The sequence below is a fragment of the Malaclemys terrapin genome, chromosome 15, assembly GCF_027887155.1.
Source record: "Malaclemys terrapin pileata isolate rMalTer1 chromosome 15, rMalTer1.hap1, whole genome shotgun sequence".
Classification (NCBI taxonomy): Eukaryota; Metazoa; Chordata; order Testudines; family Emydidae; genus Malaclemys; species Malaclemys terrapin.
In genome coordinates, this window is record NC_071519.1 from 7,616,646 (window position 1) to 7,619,115 (window position 2,470).

General features: G+C 49.2%; 1 non-coding gene across 1 annotated transcript; it reads right to left on the reverse strand.

Annotated features, from left to right (window-relative positions):
- Positions 1–906: 906 nt before the first annotated feature.
- TRNAI-UAU (transfer RNA isoleucine (anticodon UAU)) lies at positions 907–1,000 on the reverse strand. The gene is made up of 2 exons: positions 963–1,000; positions 907–942 (listed from the first exon to the last, which is right to left on the reverse strand). It is a non-coding gene; the product is annotated as a tRNA-Ile (tRNA).
- Between the last annotated feature and the right edge of the window lie 1,470 nt (positions 1,001–2,470).

Here is a 2,470-nt window from a genome sequence, read left to right on the forward strand (position 1 = left end):
GCCTGTCTGCTGGCCACACATAGGCATGGTCCTCCCCTTGTCTTGCCTCGCCCTCAGTTGCTCTGTAATTTATAAACTTTTCCTTGGAGCTGTCAGCACCAGCTGCCTCTGCTCTAGGTGCCCAGAGGAGGAAAGGTGTGCTGGGCTCCAGCCTGGGACTCTTCCTCCCTCCTGCCTAGCCCTGACTATTAATCCTGGCCCTGGCACACCTTCAAGTGTCATGTGGGCAAGAGGAAAAGTGTGGTATAAAGTGCAAGGGCCGAACTTGCGGGCATCAGATTAAGCAGCGAGAATCCCACCACCAGGAATCAGTAGCCAGGGTGGCAAGTTCTAGAGCCCCCAACCCACTGCAGCCATCCCAACAAAAGAGAGAGAGAGACATATACACAAAAGGGAAAGCCACACAAAATATAGAAAGAACAAATCCACACCAAAAATACAGCAAAAGCACACAACAAGAAAGCACAAAGACCACATACCAAAAGAATACTTAGCAAAAAACAATATACATGCAAAAATCATACACACACGCACACAAAACTATGCAAGGCATCCACAAAAATCACACAGGACTCACATGCACATCATCATGACAGACAAAAGACACACCAACATAGAGAAAGCCAGGCAGGGTTTGAGTCTCACAGCGAAGAGGGTGGCACAAAGGCGGTTTGGGGAGCAAAGATTGAGGGGAAGTCAGGAGGTGAAGAATGACAATATGGGAAGTGCTCTGGGCTCGGCTTGACCCCTCCTGACACAGGCACTGATGGACAGCAGAGCCTGGCAGATCTGTGGAATCTGGCCTGCTCTCCGTAAAGCTAGGGGACCTTGGTGTCTTCTGAGCTGGAATTGTATTTTCCGCAGGACAAAATGATTGGCAGAAGCCATTTGCTTAAAGAAAACTAGTGCTCCAGGTGAGGTTTGAACTCACAACCTCAGCATCACTCCACACAACACTGCTCTATAAGTACTGTGCGCTAACCCATTGCGCCACTGGAGCCCACATTTAAAGACTTTGCTCCTTGTTTCATGGATGGATTAGGAAAGTGGCGGGGTGTGCGTTAGCTAAAACAAATCCATATTAAAGGCTGCAGGATGGCAACAACAGAAGTGGGGAGTCTCCTGCCGTGTGATAGAGCTGATTCCCCCTTCTGTTGTTGAGGGGAAGGTTGGTGCTTTGAGCCCACCCGGTGCTGGAATGTCTCATGGGTGAGATTAATGAGACTCTTGAGAAGGGAAGGGAATTCTTTTCTATTCCTGCCGAGCTCCATTGGTCTCCTGTGGCCCTTTCGGCTCTCTGCTCCCCTGCTGGGGAGATGCAGAGACAAGCCCCCATCTGGGTGAGTCACCAAGAAACTGTAGCCCATGGAGTGTGTGTGGGACAGGGGTAGGGGGAGGTTTGGACTGGGCTCAAGGGGAGAAGGTTGTGTGTGACAGTGTGTGGGGGAGGGGAAGGGTGTGTTTCTTAGGATAGAAAAGATGGACAACACAGGGTAGTGACAGTGAAGCCCTGTGTCTGAGTGTTATGACCCTGTGTGGTGCTGCCATTCACCTGCCCCTCCTATGGTCTCATCTTTCATTGAATCCAACATTTTTTCACCTGTCATCATCCCAGAGGTGTCCCACATGCATTAAATACAGAGTGTCCCTCCTAGAGACGCCGAGGACTGGAACTGATTACAGCTGCTGGACAGCTCTGCTCGGTTTTTATACATTTGCATAGGAAAATGCTGAGTGTTTAAATTCATTTCAAGCTCCCCCCTCCCCCGATTCAGCAAACTCCTGAACACACTGGAGATGAGTCTGGAAATCAATTTTCATTTGAAACATTTTTTAAAAGGGATTCACTTGGAATTGAACTAGGAACCCATTGCCATGCAGGCAAATATTCAACCAGGGAGCTGTACTCTCAGCAAAGAAGGGCTTGTACAGCCCAGAGGAGGAACAGCTTTTAACCTGGGGGTTAGTAAACTTTATACAAACCCCACAGCTTACAAAATCCCCATCTCCGCTCTGTGTCACCAGAGCACAACAACAACTCTCCTTGGAGCACACACGGCTCCCCAGCTCCGTGCCCGTCAGCCTCTCCAGCATTGCTCCAATCCCTGAAGGGGACAGGGCAGAGGTAACTAGAGCCCCTTCATCCCCATAGAATTTATGCCCAAATAATTCCATTTCGACCAGAAACGCAGAGCTCCTCTGAGCGTCAGCCCTGTCCCGGTGTAGCTCCCCAGCAGTGAGTGTAGTTCTCTGGTAAAATTATTGTCTCTCATGCAGCAGACCTGGTTGTTAGGATATTCAGGCCTGTCTGCAAAGGCCTAGACTTTAAGAACTTAGGTGTCTTCTTATCACTTAGCTAGTTGTAGAGGTACAAAACAAGAATCAAAAAAACAGTCTGCCTGTTTATAGGCCATCTCGCACTATGACAGTCTCAGGCCTTCTTAGGCTAAGGCCTTTGGCTAAACAGCAG